Source organism: Nyctereutes procyonoides, unplaced genomic scaffold, assembly GCF_905146905.1.
Source record: "Nyctereutes procyonoides isolate TBG_1078 unplaced genomic scaffold, NYPRO_anot_genome, whole genome shotgun sequence".
NCBI lineage: Eukaryota > Metazoa > Chordata > Mammalia > Carnivora > Canidae > Nyctereutes > Nyctereutes procyonoides.
The window spans coordinates 11435165-11458615 of record NW_026575155.1 but is presented as its reverse complement, the minus strand read 5'-3'; positions in this window follow the sequence as shown (position 1 = coordinate 11458615).

The window sequence follows — 23451 nt, the reverse complement described above, 5'->3', positions numbered from 1 at the left end:
CCCATCAAGATGCGGGCACAGCTATGAAACCAACATTGGATATGGAAGCATCATCCATGGGCGGCAACCACTGGAGAGCCACATGTCCTCTACGATGAGGGGACAGCAGAGAGAGAGGATACCAGCCACCCACAGAGACTTGTGACTGAGAGACAGTGGCCATTAGCCCAGGAATGCGCCTGCTGCTGACCCGTGGCCTGAAGGAACACAAACACCCCAACCATTTTATCCCCAGTTTCCTCTGGGGCTTCATGGGCCAAATCCCATGGAATGCCATAGACAAAGGGTTCCAGGGGGTGCCCTTCATAGAGGTCAGCTTCCTGGGGCTCCGAGCATGGTGGGAAGAGTGGAAGTGGATCTGGAAAGCCCCACACAGAATACCCAACACAGCATTACTCTCTTTTTTATCTGATGCCTCTAAAACTAGTTCATGACATATTATGTTTTAAAATACATTTTCCCCCAAGTTTAAATTATAATTGTTTAACCTCATTTTGTGTCTGGGAAGCCAAGGGATGCCCAAATATCTGATTAGACACTCTTCCAGGTGTGTCCCTGAGGAAGTTTGAATTTGCTCTCAGACTGATGACAACGGAGCTGGGAAATCGATCTCCTCCCACCGTTGGTGCTCTTGACTTCTCCTGAGGTTTTAGTTCGCAGACAAGACTGTGGGACTTCTCGGCCTCCATAATCATGTGAGCCAATGCTTTATAATTAATCTCTCTCCTCTCTCTCTTTCTATATATCTAGATAGAGAGATATACAGATAGATCTTGCTGGTCCTGTTCTAATATGGTATCGATGTATTTACTTAGGAGAAGGAAAATCACTAAAAGTAAACTAAATAAGAGAACTGAGTCACTCAGTCATGACATAATTGTCCAGCATGCATCCTAAAGGACAAAGTATTCTAAATTGTTTAGAAATAAGAACTCTATAATGACTTGGTATCTGTGCTTACACAAAGTAGTTCATGGACATTTTAGTTTAATATATATATTATATTAATTATATATATATATATATAATTTAACCACCATCATGCTGTGTATTCATCATCTGCAGTCTTCACTTGTTCAGAATTTTCAGAGTTCCCTGCTGGCAGCCGAACTTCCGTCTGGGAAATGTATGAGCCAGTCTATATCTCCCATGATGAGTTTCCAAGGAAGCATTATAATGAAAGAATGTGAGTTACTCATAATCAATGACTAAAGGAAGCAACGTTCTAAGGAGTCATGCACTGTCTTTGGCAAGGTGGGAAAGCATAAACTCAACAAATGCCACGCTGAATGAATGAATCCCTTTCTCACGGTAAAAGAGATGGGGATGGGGTCATTTTTGCTCAGTGAGTGGAGCTAAGGAAACAGAAGAGATCATCCGCCACATTATCTTAACATTCGTTCCATTCTTGTTCTTCACAGTTCACCCTCAGATCCAGGGGAATGTAGGGCATGGCCCCTCCGGGAACCCAGGCAAGATGCCCCCACAGATGATCTGTGGCCCAAGGCGAGATCCTTGGCTGATAGAAGAGCAAGTCTACTCCACATTCAAAAGTAGCTGTGGCTGAGATGAATCAGTGACACACTGGAGTCTCTGGGACCCCAGCCAGGGTTTTTCTTGGAGTTGTGAGCTCATTCAGCCTTTTGAGAAGGGCCACCACTTATATACATGGTAAAGGGGAGACATCAGTTTCCTTTATGACCCCATCAGGTGGTACCGACACCCTTCTTCTATGTGTTTAAAATAATGGGCATTACATCATGCCCTTGACAACGAAGATAAACATGTTAGGAATCCAAACATGATTCTAAACGCACATCCAGTGATGTGTGGCCCAGGTCCCAATAGGATTGAAGAATTCATTGCCCCCGCCCCCAGGGCCCTACTGCACATGGCCCTCAGCTGTCAGCCCCTTTCCAAGTGGCCTCAGCTGAGGAGCTGCCTCACCCAGGAAGACATCCTCCTTCCAAGATGCCCTGCCTCCAATGTTCACTTGATTTGGGATGCATAAAATTCAGGCTTGTTGCTCCAGCTCAGTACAGTTCTGAAAGGCCATCCCATCTTCTGATCTCCTGGGAGGGTTGGCCAAGGTTACCACTGACCCTGCATTGCATCTCAGCTCTGCCCCTTCCTAAATCCTGCTTCCCTCACTTTCCCTTCCACAGCTGTGGATCCAAAGACAGTCCCTGAAGAGTCCTGCATGCTAATCTCTGTCTCAGACTCTCAGTTCCCAGAGGACCCAACTTGCTGTAATTACCAACCCATTGGTTTACTCTTACTCACTGCCCTTTTTTTAAAAAATTAAAATGTAACACACATTTTGGATAGGGTACCCTACTTGCATAGGGTATGGTACCTAACTATCCAATTAAATAATAATCTAGGTGTTGCTGTAAAGGTATTTTGTAGAAGTGATTAACACAATTAGTTGACTTTAAGTAAAGATTACCCTCAAGAATGTGGGTGGGCCTCACCCAATCAGTTGATGACCATACGAGGAGAAATTGATGTTTCCCTGGAGGAGAAAAAATTGTGCCTAAGAACTGCAACATCAGCTCCTGCCTGAGTTTCAGCCTGCCAGCCTCCCCTGCAGATTTTGGACTTGCCAGCTCCACAGTCATGTGAGCCAAAACCTTAAAATAAATGTCTTGGTATATATATCCTTTTAGTTCTGTTTCTCTGGAAAACCTGACTTACATAGGCTTCCACCATGACTGGATTTTTTTCTCTTTGTAGACTTGTCCTTTTTTGTATTTTATATATTTGGAGGTTATGTTATTAGTTACAAACAAATTTAAGATCATTTCACTTAAAGTTGCAATTTTTTTCAAGATTATATTTATTTGAGAGACAGGGCATGAACCCAGGGGAGGGGGAGATGGAGAAGGAGGAGCAGACTCACCGTGGAGCATGGAGCCCGACGCGTGATCATCCCAGGACCCTGGGATCACGACCTGAGCCAAAGTCAGACACTTAACTGACTGAGCCACTCAGGTGCCCCAAGGTTGAAACTCTTTTTGCTCTGAAATGAACCACTTTTAGCTCTGACTTTGTAACTTTTGGTTTGCATAATATTTTTCCCATCCTTTACTGGTTGATATATCTTATATATAAGATGTGTCTCTTATGAACAGCATGTTCAACTTTGCTTTATTTTATTATCTGGTCTGAGGAACTTAATATTTCAATTGAAATACTTAGTCTGTTTAAATATACTATAATTTAGGCTTAAATCTACCACTTTGCTATTTGTTTTCTATTTGCCCTGACTCTTCTATATTTCCTGTCCTTTCCTAAGATTTTTTGGATTTATGTAATAATTTATCATTATACTTCTTCTTCTGTTAGCTTGTTAATTATACTAAAAAATTGGAGGCGGCAGTATTTTCTTGGAGATTGAGTACAACAGGTATTATTGACTTACTAAAGTGCTATTTTGGGGGCACCTGGGCTCAGTGGTTGAATATCTTGCCTCTGGGTCAGGTAGTGATCCCGGGGTCATGGGATTGAGTCCCACATCAGACTCCCCTCAGGGAGCCTGCTTCTCCCTCTGCCTATGTCTCTGTGTCTCTCATGAATGAATAAATAAAATCTTTTAAAAAAAATAAAGTGCTATTTTTGTTGTCTATTTTAATTTTCTGTTTTAGATCTCACAAAGTGATGTTATTATTTATACAATTAGCATTCATCCAGATTTATGTGTATCCTTATCATTGCTTTTCATTATTTTTAATTCCTTTGTTTTGTTTCATTATATGTCATTTACTGTGATGAACACGTTACGTATGTTGCTTGTCCATCTGAAGACAGCCTTGCCAGGTAGTTCCCATTTCACAGTTGAGGGAATCAAGGCTGAGAATAAACAGCTTGATCACTGGGAGCATAAGCTTTGAAAGTCAGTAGACTCCCCCACCTGTGGTCTTGAGTCATCCATCCCTGTAAGCTTCTCTTTATCTATCAAATGGCAGATACTAATAACAACAACGGCATCCACCTCCTATTTCGAGTGTGAGCCTCTGATGAATTAAGGCACATTAAATGTTTAATGTCTGGCACATCGTATGTGCTCTACAAAGGCTGATCATGATGATGAGGAGCATCCTCTAATAGACATGTTGTGCACCATCACCTCTCCTGGGTTGTGCATCTCAGGGAAACTCGGCCCCCTTCAATGCCTGGAGTGAAATGGCATTCAGCAATCCCTGAGAAAGATGTGACCACAGATCTGACCCAAGGGCATCCAGGGTGACTATTCTGTATTGCCTTTATTCTCATAAAGCCCTTTTCCATTCTGAGATCTACAATCTGCCACGTTTTCTTCCAGGATTTTTATCAAGGCTGATTGTCAACATTTACATCTTTAATCCACCTGGTATTTCCTTGAGGGTAATATATCAGAATACATATTTAAGTTTATCATATTAATGTCCTTATTCTGCTTCTGGAGTTTCTACTTCATTCCTTGTTCTAGTAGTCTGTGCCACCACCACCACCTGTTTTTAATTATATTAATATTAAACCACGTTTTTACATCTAGTACAACAAATATCACAAGTCAATCTTTTTCTATTTTGTTTCTGTTATCTTTTTTCAGCTCTACTCATGAATTTATTCTAGATGAATCTTAATTTTACTTGAACATGTTTCAATAAATCCCACTGGGAATTTAAATGCAACTACATTAACCCTATAAGTGAATGATTTTCATTTAATATATTCTTTTCTCATGTAGCTAACAGGTTTTTTGGCTGCCTTCACCTTGCTTGCAAAATTCTTCATAAGTTCACTTAGGGTCGTCGTATTTTGTGTTACCATTGTAAAAGGGGAATTATTTCCATTAAATATTATACATAACTTTTTTCTGAATTTTAGAAAAGCCATTGTTGTTTATGAATTCCTCATGTGTCTAGCCACTTAATTTTAAAATTTGGGTGTGGGATCTTTCTAGACAGAGAATTATCATTCTCTAAAAATAATAAAAAGGTACATTTCTTCTCTTTCCAATGTTACATATCACACTATGTTGACTGAAATTTCTAGAACATTAGATGATAACAGTGGAGAAAACTTCCCTCTCTGGTTCTCAGTTTTAGTCGGGCATTTTAATATCTCTATGGCAGGTATGGCTTTGGCTGTTAATTTCATGTATGTCCTCTATTAAGAGATAATGCTTACATTTCTGATTTTGATGTTTCTTTTCTCCCCCTAAAAAAAGGTCTAAACTAGTAATAGTAGTAGTAGTTCCAGCAGTTGCTAGTATATAATGAATACTCATCAATACTTAATACAGTAGACATTTAATACAGTCATCTCAAAAATTATGATGCAGGGCTGTTATTATTCCCAGTTTAACAAAGAAATGGAAGTGTTAACTCATCTTGATCATGCAGCTGCTAAGTACACGGTTCAGCTTAGAACCCTGGTCTATAAGGGTTAAAGTGTGCCTTGAGGATTTTTTTGTCATGCAGAGAGCTCATGGTCCTTATTCTGCAAGTGCCCCCTCCTACATGGACTTCCCACCCGTCTCTGCTCAGCTCTGTGCCTCAGGAGGATAACTTTTGTAAACTGTACTCCCCAGCCTCATTTGCTGGCTGCCTTCTATTGGGTCTGGCCAACTAGGGCCACTGACATGACACTGGAAGATAAGGAGAAAAGGTGACCATATTTCTTCCTTGACTCTCTCTCCCCCCACCCCAAAGTAAAAATTTTAGTAGTAGTTGAGTCCACAGTAATAGCCCCTTTACATTGCTTAGCTGCCAGCACGACCTCTTCCCTTTCCCCCTCTGAATAAGGGGTAGCTTACCATGGGTGCTATCTCTAGGTGTCTCACCACCCTTGTATGTGTCCTTAGTTTTGCCAAGCTTGTTTCAAGCTGTCCCCTCACTAAAGTCTCTATCTAAAAAATCTGGTGGGGACCCTACTTATTCAGAGTTTCCATTTTTTCTAATTAAAAAATGTATCTTGTAAAACTCCAAGAAGTTAATTTAGGAGAAAAACCTAGATGACCTTGAGTTTAGCAATAACTTCTTAGGTCTATTTTTGAGTAATCCTTACACCCAACGCGGGGCTTGAACTCACAACTGAGGTCAAGAGTCTGATGCTTTACCAACTCAGCCAGCCAGGTGCAATGACTTCTTAGATCTAAAAGCACAGTCAGTAAAAGAAAAAAATTAATATGTGGATTCCATTAAAATTAAAAACTTCTGTTTTGCAGATGACATTCTTCAGAAAATGAACAAACAATCCTCTCTAAGGGAAAGTTTTTTCAAAGCACATGTTAGATAGAGGACTAGTATCCAAAATATACAAAGAACTCTTAAAAGTCAACAATAAGAAAACAAACAATTTAGAAATAAGCAGAAGAGCTGAACAGTTACCTTACCAAATACTATATACAGATGGCAAATAAGCATATGAAAAGATGCTCTACATGATTAGGGAATTGCAAATTAAAACAAGGAGCTACCTCTATTCACCTATTAGAATGCCAAAATGCAAAGCACTAACAACACCAGATGTGGGCTATGGAGCAAGAGAAACTCATATTCATTTCTGGTGTGAAAACAGAATCCTAGAGTGACTTTGAAAGTCAGTTTGGTGGGGCATCTGGGTGGCTCAGTTGGTTGAGTGTGTGCCTTTGGCTCAGGTCATGATCTCAGGGGTCCTGGGATCAAGCCTTACATCAGGCTGCTTCTCCCTCTGCCCCTCCCCCTACTTATGTGCTTTCTCTCTGTGCTAAGTAAATAAATAAAATCTTTTTCAAAAAGACTCATTTTGGGGTTTTTTCTTACAAAATTAAGTATGCCCTTACTATATGGCCTAATAATCATACTCCTTGGTATTTAGCAAAATGAGTTGAAAACCTATGTTCAGAACAAAACCTGCACATGAATGTTTATTCATAACAGCAGCTTTATTTATAACTGCAAAAAAATGAACTGTAACCCATGAAAAGACATAGAAGAACCTTAAATTCATGTTGATAAGTAAAAAACACCAATTTGAAAAGCTACATACTATATGATTCCTACTGTAGGGAAGGAAAAATAATTTTCCCTCTACTTTTCTGAGTTCTTAGCTGAGGCTCCTGCAGTACAAGACAGATTAACAAGAAAGTCTATTAACTTTTCCGTCTCATGTGCATCTGGGAGATACACAGGGAAGAATGGGCCCTCAGGAGACTCGATGCCGGGGCAAGGGGTGGGGGGTCTGAAAGTTCAGAACAGAGTGTGTCTGGGTGCAATGCCCACTTCTAAGCTCGTCTTCGGTGACAAGAGTCCCTCGTCCCTGATGAAGGCACTCCCAGAGGGGATTGATGACAGCTGAGGTCTTTTTGCAGGATCTGACTTAAGGCAGATGATGGAGATCAGAATCTCTCCTGCACCTGCTGTTTTCAGGTGTCTTCAGCTCAAAGTAATCAGTGTACCAAAGCAGCATATGTTAGAGTGGCATGTCCTGAAGTCCCTCAGTCATATTTTTGGGGCATCATATTCTGCTTCCCTTTACTATGAGATGACATTCTGGAAAATTCAAAGCTGTGGAGATAATAAAAGGATCAGAGACTTGGGAGGACGGAAAGATGAATACATGAAACACAGGGAGTTTTAGGACAGTGAAATCTGTAGGATGCTGTAATGGTGAATATGGGGCAATATACAGTTGTCCAAACCCACAGAAGGTACAACACCAGGAGTGAGTCCTAATGTAAACTATGGACTGGAGTTAGTAACAGCGTATCAACATGCGCTCATCACTTAGAACAAATGAACCCCCCTAATGTAAGATGTTAATAGTAGAGAAGACTGCAGGAAGAGAAAGGATATGGAATCTCTCTGTACTTTCCACTCATTTTGGGGGGAGCACACCTAAAACTGCTCTAAAAAATAAAGTCTATTAATTTTTAAAATGCATCCTCATTTTGAATGCATTTTCAGTAGAGATAATTGTGTAGCTTTTCCTTTCAACTGTAGACATGATACATTAAATTGATAGATTTCCTAGTGCAGTGTTGTCCTTACATTCCTGGAATAATTCTATTTGATCGTGTGGTATGTTCTCATTTTTATTTAGCACTGAAATTGATTTGTTAGAATTTCATTTAGAATTCTTGCACCTATATTCATAAGTGAGAGTGTCTCATCTGCTATTTTTTTTTTTTAAGTTGAGCGGGTTTGGTGCTTTCTCAAGCATTGGTATCAAGTTAATATAACTTCATGAAAATAAATTGAGATTTAAATATAACTATAGATTAGGCATATGTGCTATATTATATACAGTAGAAAGTATTTTGTATAAAGCCACTTGACCTTGAAATCTTGAAGTGTTTTAAAAATCTCTGAAAAAGACTTTTAGAAGCATGCATAGTCATTGGACTATTCAGGTTTCCTGCTTCTTTTCAAGTAAAGTTTTATAATTTACAGTTGGCCAGAAAATTGTGCTTTTCATAAAAATATCAAATTTATTTATAGAACATGTGTTTTAAGGTTATCCCTATTTGTTTAGTTTTCTCTGAATTTGTACTCATATTATTTTTTTACTCCCACATTTGTATCTTTATTTGAATCCAATTCGTTTAATCAAAATAGTAAAAATTAAAAATGAATGCGTGTCTGTTGTTGAGTTTCTCTTATTTATATAACTAGCTTTCAGATTTATTAATCTATCAACTCAATAGCTTTCCCCTTTTCTGCTGTGAGGGGAGGAAGGTCTCCTCCATGCTAGGTTCTCCAGCTGGGGTCTGTGAATTAGACTAGGCACAAGCAAATGAACAGGGGGGAGTGAGTAGTCAGTAACCCAAAGAGGTGGTTAGATCTACAGAAAATGGGTTTAGAAACTTTTCGTCAGGGAGGCAATTTGTGGGAAGGTGACCGTGAAAAGTACGGTAAACAGGAGTTGCTTAGGGGCACCTGGGTGGTTCAGTGGTTGGAAGTCTGTCTTTGGCTCAGGTTGTGATCCAGGGATCGAGTCCCACATCAGGCTCCTCATGGGGAGCCTGCTTTTCCCTCTGCCTGTGTCTCTGCCTCTCTCTGTTTGTCTCTCATGAATAAATAAATAAAATCTTTTAAAAAAGAGCTGCTTAGTAATATTTGTTCTGCACATTTAAATTGATGCCTTCTTTGTTCTTAAGTGTCCCTCTCTTCCAGGTACAGGAGAAGACACATCTCTACTAATGAAGATTTCCTTTGCAGAAGACAAACCTGTCCCCTGTTTTCAGAGCTTTTCCTGTGTCTGCTTGTTCTCAGTGGCCTTCAGTTCAAAATAATCCCTATGCTAAAGATATATATTTGGGGGTGGCATATTTTGGTACCCCTCACTGATAATTTTTTAATGAGATATGATTAACATACAACATCATATTAGTCTTAGGTATACAACATAATGATTTGATATATTGGCATATATACAAGTGAAATCATATTGTATTTGTCTTTCTCTGTCTGACTTACTTCAGTTAGCAGGATGCCCTCAAGGTCCATCCATGTTGTTGCAAATGTCAGGATTTACTTCTTTTTTGTGACCGAATAGCATTCCAGTGTGCGTGTGAGTGTGTGTGTGTGTGTGTGTGTGTGTGTGTGTGTAGTTTTCTTTATCCATTAAGGATACAAGTCCTTTATAAGGTATATTATTTGCAAAATTTTTCTCCCATTCTGTGGGAGTTTTTTTCCCCACTGTCTTGATGGCATGCTTTGAAGCACAAAAGTGTTTCATTTTGATGATGCTCAGTTTATCTATTTCTGTTGTTGTTTGTGTTTTTTGGTGTCCTGTCTAAGCAATCACCAAATCCAAAGTCACGAAGATTTACACTTAGGTTTTCTTCTGAGGGTTTGATAGTGTTAGCTCCTCTATTTTGGTGTAGACCCACGTTGACTATTTTTTTGCATATAACATGTGAGAGGATTTGAACTCTGTTTTTTTTTTTTTTTCCATGTGGACATCTACTTGTCCTGGAACCATTTGTTAAAAAGACTATTCTTTCCTCCATTGAATTGTCTTGGCACGTAATTTTAACTATAGTTTGTCACGGTTATTTATAAATGGTTTATAGTTAGAATTTTCATTTTCTAGTGAGCTAATGTTTGAAAAGTTTGCTTTTTATTCCAGAATGATTGAATTCTTTTAAATGTTTTACCAGTATTAATTTTTATCACATTGTGGTGAAAGGCTGTTATAGACAAATAAAATTTTATTAAAATCTTATAAACTATATGAGATACGTGTTTAAGTTAATATTTTTCAAAAACTTAGAAGAGTATATTGAATCCAATGTGGGAAACAAAGTCAAAAGAAAAAAATTAAAATTTCTTACTACTTAGAGCCTATTGACAAGTCCTTGAAACAAGCAGAGCGACCTTCCTCTGGGATCTCAGCTGTGTCAATATTGACACTTTACTAAGGGCAAAAGATAATTTTAGCTTAACATTGTCCTGACCCCCCAAATCTTATAAGTTTGTTTTAACATAGAAAAATTCCTTTGGAAACTTCTTTTATCTCTACCCCCTAAGATCTATGTTAGTGATCATCCTCCAAGAGTATGCTCCATTGATATACATCTGAAGGGTCTCATGGCTAAGGTTTTATTAGACAATAATAAATGACCTTTTCCTAACAATAGTCAACCCCCGCGAGATCCTGGAAACCTTGCTTCCAAAATTCCTTAGGGACTTACACTATCCCCGATCCCCTCCAAACTTGAAAGTATATAATCATCTCACACAACTGCAGTGCACCTCTTTCTACCCACGTGTCCTCTCCCTGTGCTTTAATAAAACCTCCTTTTTTTTGCACCAAAGATGTCTCAAAAACATTTCCACATCAAAATCTTTGTAAGGTAAAATATTTAATATCTATTAATTAGAATCTTATTAATTACATTATTTAAATCCTCTACAACCTTTTATTTTGGTCTTGATTCATGAATATTGAGGATAACATGCTTCAAGTTCTCTGATTTCTTGTACTTCCAAATGCTTGTATGTTATTTATTGTAGAGATACACTTTTAATGCATTACATTTCATGACAATTTTATCTCCATTGTGATTTTTCCCTTGTGCATATAAAATGATCATCTTTGCAATATTCTATGCTTCTTCGCCTTGGATTCTCCATTGTTATGCTTTATTTGGTTTGTGTTTATTTGATATAACTTTTCACATACTTTAACTTTCAATTCTCTTGGTTATTTTCTTATTGCATTAATCTTTTACTTCTAATAAGAAATATTAAAATGGTTTATCAAATTCATCCATTTAAATTTATTTTTGTACATGATATATATTGTCATACCTGAAGTTAATGATGATGATTAATAATAATAAGTAATAACCAGCAGCAAGAGGAGCATTGCTTGAACATTGTGAACCAGACACTAAGTACTTTTCAGCATTATTTTATTTATCCCTCAAATTAACCTTTGAATTAGGTTTAAAGTAACCCACCTTATAAGTGCAGAAATCAGCTTTAGGAAGTTGATGTTTTGTATCCTTGTTTCTTTGGCTTGCTCTTTTCTTGTTTTCTTTTTTTAAAGAATTGACTATTTTTAATGTTTCTTACTTCTAATAATTAAAAATATGTACACATGTATTTTTAATTATCTAATAAGCCTCTTTGAATCTTAAGACATGCACTTAAACAATATTTCATTACTATTGCCAAAGAAAGACAGTTTCTATTGATACTTCTTGATGTAAAAGTAGAAAATTAGCAACTTTGTATTTCCTTGCTCTTTTCCTACATCTAATTCTTAATTTTGGTTGCCAATAATTTGGAACTTAAAGGTGTGTGAGAGAGAGAGGGAGAGAGAGAAAAAGACTCCTTTCACTTTTATGAAAATTTTAAAAATATATGCACCCTGTGTTCATTTTTTTTCAATAATTATTACATTTAAAAAAAATCCGAATGCTCTCTAATATATCTGCCATGATTTCCACATTCTCAACTTTTTGCTTTGCTTTGATGCAATACATATTCAGTGTGTGGGGAGTGTTTTCTCATGTTTTGTTGTTTAAAAAGGGCATGGAAATGAACTGCATTCTAAAGCCTTGACTATTTGTTTTTGCTTTTACAGATGAAGAAAAACTTGTTTAGTCTAGATTCATGGTTACAACCTTTCCCCTTTAAATCTCTGTAAATGGCACTCTTGTTTATATCTGATATTCATTACCATGGAAAAGTCTGAGACAAAGATTATTTTTCTTTATTTTAGGTAAATTGACTTTTTCTGCCTGAATACTTGGAGGATGTACTTTTTACTGAGATTTGTATGAATGTCACAAAATTGCATCTGGATGTTACTCTATTTATTCTGAAAATAGATAAAGCATTTTGATTAACAAACTTAAATTATTCAGATGAAAAACATGTTATTTTATTTTAGCTTTGATGGTTACTTCTGTTCTATTTGCTACATTGAAACACACACCCACACCCATACACAGAGTTGATTTTATCAATCTTATATTGTGTCTGGGTTTTGAATTTTTCCTCCCTCCAAGATTATGTTCTATTTGAGCATTTACATGGTTTCAGTGTTACCTTTAGATCACTGATCATTTGGGGTTTCTTCTTATGTGAAATATAAATCCAATTTTACTTTCTCATCAATGAATCTAGTGTTTGAATGCCATTTACGAGAAAATTCATAATTTTCCCAATGTTTTAAGATGCAGCTTTTATAATATACAAATGTTCCATATTTTCTAGACTTTATACTCTGTTCCATTGGTCTGTCGCTCGTGAAACATTTCCACGTTGCTTTAATTGCAGAAGCTTAGTTAGTGGAATATTATAATACTTCAAGGGTGAAGACCCCTTTACTTTCTTTTCAGAGTGTCCTTGGCTATTATTCCATATTTTTAAAGAATCCATATGCATTTTAGAATCAAATATCTAGCCCAAGGGAAAAATAAACCAACCTCGTTAGTATTTTTATTTTGATTGCATTCAGTTTTCACATTGATTCAGAAGAATGGACAGGTTTATAATGTTGTTTTGTTGTATCCCTGAACAAGGAGTATCTTCCTTATTATTCAAATCTGTTATATGTTTTTCAGGAGTGTCTTATACTCTTCCTCACTTTCTTTTTAACCAATTTCTTGTAACATTTAAGTATTTTTCTTTTCTTTCTTTCTTTTTTACACCCTTGAATGTGGAATCTGCTTCTTCATTTGTCTTCTAATTTTTTAGGGTGATCAAAGTGCTTCGTGATGAGTAATATGCTTTTCTTTCTATAACGTAAGCCTTTTGCTACACTTCTTTCCTTCCCCCTTGGGCCTTCCTTCTGCCTCCTTCATCCCCGCAAGACTCTCAAGTCCAGTCTGATGGAATTTTAAGCCTCCTCTTTTTAATCCCACACTAGCCATTGCTCTGATCCCCGAGGTCTCAGACTTGTTCTCAACACCTCCCTACTCAAGAGGGGCCCCTCTTCTCCTGTGGGCACCTTCTCATTCCACCACTGTGATTGGGAACATATTGGACATACTATCCCCAAATATGGCACATTGACATGTTGCATATTTTAAACTGAAGGAGTTTGAGAAACACGTAGAAACAGGACGGTCACTCTGACCTTCAACCCCACCCCCACCCCTCTTCTCTGAAACAGTTCATAGAGGCTTCACATAAGAGGTGCCCTCTGTGTACCTAGAAGGTATCCAGAGAAAAGGAGCATCATTACCTCCAAAAACAAAAGGACACCTGTTTACTGCACTTACCCCATTCTCCTGAACCTGTCATATTCCTCCATGACTGTCCTGTCTTCCTCAGACCCAAGATAAAAATATACGACTGTTTCCTCGACTTTTCATTTCTTTTGAAGGCTGCTCCATCATTTCAAACTTTATTAAAGAAATGTGTATGCTTTTCTCTTGTTAAACTGCCTCTGTCCATCTAATTTTCTGATGCAGTCAGGCACCCTAAGAGGGTGAGGAAAATGTTTTCCTCCTCCGCCGCTGTTACACCGCAATCTTTCTCTGACATTCAACCTTTGCTTCTCTCTGCTGCAGCCTGAATTCTGAGCCTGGCTCTGCTGCTCAGAATGCTCTCCCCAATTACATTTGTAGTTTATATTATTCGTTTTCTCCTTGTTTTGTTGTAGGTAAGAATTACAGGTGACTCTCATAATCCTCGTTGTCCTGTGTGCTCTTTGAAGGATATGTGGAGAGATTCAGATTTAGGCAGCTGCTGTTTTGAGCCTGTGTTTGTGTGTGTGTGTGTCTTTGGGGTGGAGAGTGCTGCCTTCTGCTTTTTAATTTGGAAGAGCATACCATAAATGCTGGCTTTTGTTTATGATGGTGGTATAATTAAGTAACTACTATATCAACATTGAATAAAGGGAAACCAATAAACCTCAAATAATTTTATCAACAATTAGGTTAGAAATTAGAGATTAATTTTCTGCAACCCATTGTTTTGTTTTTGTTTCTTTTTAAGATTTTATGGCGGGGAGCAGAGTGAGAGTGAGAGAGTATCTCAAGCAGATCCCCCTGCTGAGCATGGAGCCTGATGTAGGGCTCTATCTCACGACCCTGAGATCATGACATGATCCAAAATCAAGAGTTGGACACTTAACTGACTGAGCCACTCAGGCACCCTTTTTTGTTTCTAATTTAAATTCTCACAATAAGCTTAGCCCCATGAGAAACAAGAGTGATTCCTGCCCCCTGTTCACCCCTCCAATAAACTTCTAAACTAATTGGCACTGAGCTTCACATTACCCTTGAAGAGTAAGAGAATGAGCACATAACCTATCCGAGAATCTGAATATATTTGTCAGTTAAATAATTCATTTGGACAACTGCCATGGAGATTAGGCCAGTATGTGAAATGATCATCAGTCTGTAACTCCAGCTGTGAGGTTCACAAAGAAACCAAGTAATAGCTGTATGTATATGGGATAAAACAAAATATGCGTAACACTCTTTCTTCTTACATATTCAAAATTAAGACATTTTTCCTCAAAGTAAAGCACTAAGAACTTTTCCTTTTTTTGGTCTGTCTATAGAGGAGGTAAGCTGGTGTTGAAAATTCTAAGATAGAAGAATCTTATTTTAAAAACAGCTCAACAAAACTTCAGTTAGGTTTTGTTGCAGATTGTTTACGAATTTTCTAGATGCCAATTTATTAAAGCAAATGAATCAATAAAGGAAACCTACTTTAGCTTTGTCCAATCAAAAGTGAGCTTAAGGGAAAGGCACTTGGCTATGTCAAATAAATTTCTATAAGGTTGGAAGATTTTACAGATGGAAGCACCATTTTTTCTCAGAAAGTAATTACTACCTGTGGCCCTCTAATCATTATTTTCTTCAAACATGATCTTTCTTTATGACAAGTAAGTTTGAATTTGAATCATCACTGAGACATTATTATCCATACCACATTTAATCCATTAAACAAAATGACTCATGTTTTAGTTTTAAAAATCAATCAACTTAGATTCTGGGGATGTGCCAGAGCAAGATCCTCCCGCGGGTTCTGAATTCTTTTAGTTAATGACATTGCATTATAAATTGGCCATTGTTTCTTTTCCTTTATTCATATGGTTGTCTGAGCACTTGGTGCTCAGCTGGTGTTTGCGTTTTGTATCTACACAGAGCTCAGGTGCTGAGATTACAAACCTTTTCCTCAGTGCTCCCTGCTGATTCCAGATGCTGGAGCCCACTCTCACTGCTACTATCTCTGCTCACAGTTCTCAACTGGAGGAGATTGAGAAGCTCCAGTGTTATATGGTACAGATGGTGGCTACACTTGTGAGCATAACATCTAGAGAAGTTGAATCAGTTATGTTGTGCGTCTGGAGCCAATGTAACATTGTGGAATAACTATACTCAAATAAAAAATTAATAAAAAATAATAAAATAATTTAAAAACAAAAACCCTCTGCCTTGCTTCCCAGGGTCATTTTCTCTTGAATCCGTGTTCCACATGTCTTCCTGTCTCCTGCTCCCTCCTTCTGCCACCAGCATGCTGCCTTTTCCCCCATGGACTCAGACTTTGGCTGACATTAAAACAAATCACCTACCTGAAATCACATTCAGTACAATAATGTCTCCACGCCTTTTAATTTTTCCAAGTTCTTCCAATTCAAGGTCCAGTGTCTTTCTGAAAATGAGAATATTCTGGGAACTAATTTCTGTCTCATCTATCAAGATTGAATGTGACATTCTCTCTGTAATATTTAGTCTATTATGCTCTCACTTAATATGCTCACAGCTGCCAATGTTCATGTGTATCCTAATAGTTGGAATTAGAAATGCTTCCTTTAATATAACTCACTGCCCCCCCCCCCCCGTTAACATTCACTTACCACTCTAGATGAGAAAGTGGCCTTTAATCTGCACAAACTGGAGGCAGATTCCTGCTCTCTGGGCTCCTCAGGGACACGTGTTCATTCACTCCTTAGAGAGAAATATAGACATTTCTGTGTGCTATGTTCCAAACTTCTTTCAGCTGGCTTTATTTATAGGTCAGTTTACTGAACTCCTTAAATCACTGAGGCTAGGCTTTTTGATTTATCTATTTTGAGATTCCTGAAAATGAAAGAAAGAATTGTCAAATTTCATCCAATTTTTTGTCTCAGAAAAACTGCCCAGTAAATACAAAATTCCTATGTGGGCTAATCTCTCAATTGTCAAAGATATTTATTTTGTGCAATAATTAAGATCAATTCATGGATTTATAAGAAAATAGTATCAGGTTCAGCAAGAGAAAGAACTTTCTAACAGCCAGTGCTCTGGAGCATAAAGTAAATTGGTTGGGGATTAATGAGCCCTGTGGAGCTGAGGGCTCAGCAGAGGTCACCTGGTCCCTGGCAATCCCAAAGATTCAAGCACAGTGTGAAGAATGTTAAACAGGATTGACTTTTACTTCCTATTCTGACATCTAAGACTGTAAGACAACCAAGCATACGACAAGTTATATAATGTTCCAGACAAACAAAACAAAAATACCATTTTCAAGACTATCCTCAGATGACTCATGTTGAGAAATCTAAAGTCTTGCATAAATATTTTCTTATTACACACTTGTGGCCTTAGGTTTATTATTCTTGCTGTGCCTCATCTCTCTTTCTGTTTTGTTAAAGTCTTCCTCATCATTTGAAACAAAGAGCAAGAACATAAAAGTCTTCCTCATTTCCTTTTCTGACACTCAGATGGAATGGAGAAGTGATGGAGGTGACAGTAGATTTACGATATACATAGCTTTATGATATGTTCACAAATGCCTTGATGACAAGGTAGAAAGGGGAAAAGTGGATGTTGCTGGTCTTCTTTTTCTCATTATCACTAATGTTATGTTTTTAAGACATTTTAAGACAAATGTCTTAAAGTCTACAGGATTTAAACAACAACATAAAGGAGGATTTTCTATCCTCCATCCAGTTCTGACATGCTATGATGTTGTGGTTTTAAGGATTCTCATGATTTTGTGGACAATAGATCCATCACTGGCCAGGAAGCAGAGGCATTTGCCCTAATCTCTGTTGATCTTGCTCCCCAAAAATGTCTTAATCAGCACAGTCAGACAGTATACTGGGTTGGATGAATTGTTGTCTTTTTTAATATGGTACACCTAAGTTTTTATGCCCCCAGACTATTTCAGCAAATTTCTCGCCATCCTTTTTCCTCTATAAAGTTCAAGGAGATTTAAAAAAAAGTTAATGTGTTGGCATTTCCTTCCTCTTTAATAAGACACAAATTAGCAATGAGTGAATGCTGGATTACTTTGTAGACTTTGCTTTTTTCCTTCTTAGAATCTGGTGAAGGTTCTCAGGTAAAGGGAAATATTTAGAACTTCTGGTTTCAGTTCTGATACATAACAAGCTTGGAAATCACTCTATTCCCACAAGAAGCTGACCTCTTTCTTGGAAAATCAAAGACATTTCTTGGACTCATGAGAGAATTGAAGTTGCAAGGCAAACTGTGAACCCAAAATCTGGAGGGACACAGGCTAGATCTGCTTACTTGGAGTGAAAGCCACTGGAGCCATATACTGGTAGGAACACTCAAAGGGTAGCTTTGTTGAATTACTCAAAGCAAGTGTGAACTCACATGAGCAAGAAACCACACAGGGCGACAATCTGGGAAGGGCTGGGAGGCATTCTTTCATGGGCTTTGCCTTCAGGAAACTCACAGGATCTCAAGATGAAGATGTGAGAGATCTACTCATGGTAATAGGAGGAAGGGAAAAGTAATCTTTGCGACATGTGTCCATAATAAAAGCCTTTGCTCCATCGGAAAAGACTTGACTAGAGCCATATTCATGTTAGGGAAAATTCATTCTTCCCATGACAGCAGAGTCTGAACTTCCTGTCTACTTGAATATGAGATAAAAACAAAGCATAGTCAACAAGGATCATGGTTTTGAGGGAAAAGATTGGAAATGCTGCACTCAGAAAAGACTAGGGGCAGGCAAAAAATACCATAGAGGAAATATTTGTGAAAGTCACAACTCCATGACACAGACTCATTTACGGAATTAATTTGATTGATGAGATTGTACAATGTTTCTTCTCCTCTATACATTATCACCACATCAAAGGACTCCAGTATGGTAACAGTGGAGTCCAGATCAAAGAGCTGACCTGCATTTCCCTGGGGAAGCGTACTTAGGGAAGCCTGAGTCAAGAGCAGATACAAAGGATTGTAGAAGGGGAGAAGGATAAGGGGATGGGGTAACTGGGTGAGGGGCACTAAGGAGGGGACTTGATGGGATGAGCACTGGGTGTTATACTGTATGTTGGAAAATTTAATTTAAATAACATGTATATTTTTAAAAAGCCAAGTTGAATTTTAATAACATTTTAAAAAAGAGAGAGACAAAATGGGGACACTATAGGAATTGGAGACCTCTGGTACCTACAGCACATGCTAAACAGCAAAACTCCCAACCAGATGACCATACATTTTCATACTCAATGCCCATTTACCTGAGTTCCTCTTACCTAATACAACATGCCTGACTTCGAACAAAAAAATTATAAGATATACCAAAAGACAAAAAAACAAAATAAAAAAAGCCCCACAGTCTAGAGAGAAAAAACAAGCATCAGACTAGACTCAGAACAGACACACATGTTGGAATTATTAGGCAGAGATCTTAAAATAACTACTTAACATGTTAAAGGTCCTAATGGAGAAATTAGTGTGCAAGAAGAGATGAGTAATGTAGGCAGAGAGATGGAAACTCTAAGAAAAAATCAGAAGGAAATACTAGAAATAAAAAGCACTAACAAAAATGAAGAACACCTCTGATGGGCTCATTAGTAGACTTGGCACAGTCGAAGAAATCACTGAGCTTGAAGACAGATCAATAACAGCTTTCCAAATGAAAATGCAAAGACAAAAAGGGTGGAAATACAGAACAGAGCATTCAAGAACTGTAGGACAATTTCAAAAAGTATAACGTACATGTAATGAGAATATTGGAAGGAGAAGAGAAGATGATGGGGAAGGAATATTTGAAGTAACAATGGCCAAGAACTTCCCAAACATAATGAAAAGTACCAAATTACAGAGCCAGGAAACTCAGAGAACACAGAGCACTCAGTAGCAAACAAACATAACTAGGCGTATCAGACTCAAACAGCAGCAAACCACAGAAAATCTTGAAAGCAAGAGCTCTGGGTTTTGATAGAAATGTGTACTGTCCGAGCTGTCTTGCTTCCTGGCCAAAAAATACTGGACTTTACCTGTTTTAAACATTGTGGCTTTCTTTTATAACCGATGAAAGGATGCATGTAAAAAAGCTTCATTATGGATGTTACCTTCTTCCTTATATGAGTGAAAATCAATGAGGTCATGTATATATGAGGAAGCACTCTTTAATTGCAACATTCTGTGAATATGAAGAGTTACAATTTTTAACCAAATGCATCCACATGACTCTTCCAGAGACCTTGAAACAAGCTTTCTCAGCAAGGAGAATCTTGAGGTGTGTTTTGAATCACAAGGCATTACCTTAATGGATGGAAAATTAGATCTTATTTTTGGCTGAGATGGGAATGGAGCTGAAGTTCCCATGGCAAAAGGCGACAGAAGGGTGAGATGCAGCTCATGAGATCGAGAGTTAGGGTGAGAGTAAACCAACTGAGGTGTTTTATCAGGAAGGAAATGCAGATACGTATTTCAATGTACATTGACCCTTGAACAATGCAGGGGTCAGGGGCACCAGTATTTTGTGCAGTTGAAAATCTGGATGTAACTTTTGATTCTCCCAAATATTAATTACTAGTAGTCTACTCTTGACTAGAAGTCTTACTGATAACATAAATCATCAATTAACATCTATTTCGTATGTTATATGAATTGTATACTGTTTTCTTACAAAAATTCCCAGGGAGGTATCTGAATCCAGGAGTAACGCATTTTAATTTTTTTAAACTTACTAGAGCAAAAATATATCAGCAGCAAAAGAAATTGGAGAAATGAGTAAATAAGAGTAATGAGTAAGAAAGGAAATAAAATAAATACATTTGTATTAAGTATTAGAGCTTACAAAACACCGCATTTTATCATTTGAGTTTTATAACTGAGGATATTTAGACTCCAATAAATTAAGAGATTTTCCCACTTTGCTTGACATCAATTATGGTTGAATAATTATTCTCCTTGCTTCTCTCTTTTTAACTCTGGACCAAAAAGCTCATGAAAATATTTTTCTATAAGTGTAGGAGGTAGTGGTGATAAATGGAGAAAATTTCCCTTGTAGATATTTTTTTCAATTTCAAGATAATATCCAAAGAATGAATGAATTATTTATATAACAGTTTATAAAATGCTTTTGTACAGTGATCTCATTTTATCTTTGTTCTCCTACCCATAAGGCAGCAGCAATTGTGCCCATTCTGTTGTAGATTAGGAGTCCAGGTGCAGCCCTGGTGCATCCACCACGCACACACCCCACAGCTATGGCATGCTAGGGCTGGGATTCAGAGAATCTGAGTTCTGATTTCCAACCCGCCATAGTCAGTTCAGGCTGTTATAACAAAGTACCATGCATCGGATGCCTTATCAACAGCAGACATTTATTGGTCACGGCTCTGGAGGTTGAAAGTCTAAGATCAGAGTGACAGCATGGTCAGAGGCTAGTGATAACACTCTTCCTGTTGTGTCCTTACACTGTGGAGAAAGGGCATATGCACTCTCTGAAGTCACTTTGTGAAGACCCTGATCCATTCACAAGGGCTCCACCCTCACAACCTAATCATCTCCCTTTATTATGGGGTTTGGACTTCAGAATTTTGGGAAGACACAAACATCCAGTCCTTTACACAACCCCACATTAGTTTTTTATGTTGCTTTACTTGTATTTTTCCTTTGTGACTAGAATACTCCTCATTTTACCTTCACAACAGAAAAGTGATAGTTTTACCTTTAATCATTCTAACATGTAATTTCATCTGCTTATTGGACATCACTATCAAATCTCTTTCTTCACTAACTCATGTTAGAAGGAAATCCTTTTAATTTTCCTTTCCAGCATGCTTGTAAAATCTGCCTTTAAAAAAATGTGTTCAATAATCTTTGATGTATAATTTGCTTGAAGTTAAATAATCCCTGACTATTTTAGACATACTTACCAGAGGGTTCTTTCTTGTTGCTCATCTTGGAAATCTAAATGCAGGAAATCCATGTCCATCACCTTGCATGTCTTTACTTGGGGCTCCATCAACTCTGTTATCAGTTCTATGGCTCAAATCTCAGTTCTTGCAATCTGACTGCATTTTACTTCAAATGGCAATCCAGGCTATAAATCATGTGCCCAGTTTTCTCAAATAAGCTACAAAGGTGACCAGAAATTTCTTTACATTTATAAAACATGTTGTCTTTATCATTTCCAAAACATAGCTCACAAATCCTATTGGACCTTTTTGTTACTATTGCTCTCCATAGGTGGGACTTCCTTCCTGGTCAGATTCGTCACAGCAATGTTAAGACATAACAATGCCACTACAGCAGCTAATTCAACATCATTTAAGCTGCATTAGAAAGTTGGATGTAATTTCTGACAGCACCACTTTTCAGTGCCACTAGATTACATTATGCATTCCACCTCTGAGTCATTCAATCACCCTTCGGTGCCTCTCGGGGGCATCCTACCCAACCCTGAATGAGAAGGAAAGTATCGGCATGTATTGATAGCAGATCTTAATATCTAGGGATGTTGATTATATGAAGTAGCTTATTAGCAAAAAGATTAGTAAATGGAAGCATTAACAGGCATTTTGAAAGTCACAATTTCCAATGGTGATGGGCAAAACTGATCGACGTTTATGTGGCATTAAACTGTGTTGCCAAATCTCCCTTTTTAAATGATAAACATTTGGCGAGCATTTCAGAGCTTATTAGCACTTTATTCGTGTTATTTCCTTGATTGCCACAAATAAAATGCTGAAGTAGAGACCCGGTGGGAGGTTGGAGAGAGGACACTCACACAGAGTTGGGAACAGCCATAACAGGCACCCAGCTTAAGGCACAAGGGCTTCCATTGTGCCAGGCCCTCCCTCCTCCTGGGTCATTCACTGGGAGCAGGGCAGCCCACTTCAGCGTGGTGCCTGCAAACAGAACTTCCTTTGACACAGAGCTATTTGGTGGCATTCTAGTCCATTTGCATTTTTTACAAACTCTTGGTTTGTGTTCATAGTTAATCTTTTGTGGGTCAAGGACTCATTTGAGGAATGATGCAAGCTACTGATCCATTCTTAGGAAGAGTCCATATACATCTTGCATTTTATATACAATTTCAGAAAGCTGCTTATTGCAAAATAGATTTCAACCATTTCATTTCAATTCACTTTTTTATTTGATGCCATTCTTCCCTGTTACAACCTCCCACTACCTCCACACCAGACTAGAAATGGAACAGGAAAGGAATTTAATTACAGTCCTCTGTAAAACTCTAATTCTAATATCTTAAACACCTACATTTAGGACCTGTTTAAACACACATGGAAAAGCTATAAAGAGAAATAATAATTCCCCAAAAAGCTATAGAGGAAATGAAAAACCTGGTTTATTGCTGTGAGTTATCCAAACAGGCCTGATTGACATGTCTATTTACCACATAATAATCTTTCCCATCCCTCTGCCTGTAGAGATGCATCCAGTGTATAAAATGAAGTCCCAGGAGTATTTCAGGCTAAAGAGAGACATGTGGCCCTCACACGTAGAGGTAAATATGTTATACATTACATGCTAATGCATAACTAGTTTCTATGACATTTTTATCCTCTAGAAGACCAGCCTCAATAGCCTTCTGTATCTGTGTGAGGACGATAAACACTACAGTATTACATAGTCAATTAGGAGAGTCTACAAGAGTGAAAAGATCTTACCTCTCCCTCAGGTAAATCTAATCTCTTCTTCTAAAGGCTGGAAGTTCCATTTGTCTTTTCCCAGGGTGAGAGCCTGAAGAAAGGTACCTGATAATGTCACCCTCCATGCAATTCTGGCCT